Source organism: Bison bison, unplaced genomic scaffold (genome assembly GCF_000754665.1).
Source record: "Bison bison bison isolate TAMUID 2011002044 unplaced genomic scaffold, Bison_UMD1.0 scf7180017864462, whole genome shotgun sequence".
NCBI lineage: Eukaryota > Metazoa > Chordata > Mammalia > Artiodactyla > Bovidae > Bison > Bison bison.
In genome coordinates, this window is record NW_011495024.1 from 371,252 (window position 1) to 371,454 (window position 203).

Here is a 203-nt window from a genome sequence, read left to right on the forward strand (position 1 = left end):
TGACTATGAAATGCCATTTATGCATTTGGCATTCTGAGCATGATTTTGGTGGGTTTGGAACCAGGTTTCTGTCTTTCCAAGTAGTTTTTGCTCATTATTTTAGAAGGAGGAAAGAGAAAAAGAGATCGAAACTGAGCTGAACTGCTGAACCAGGAACAGAATGATGTGATAGGTCCTAAGAGAGGGGAGGAGGAGCGCGCCCC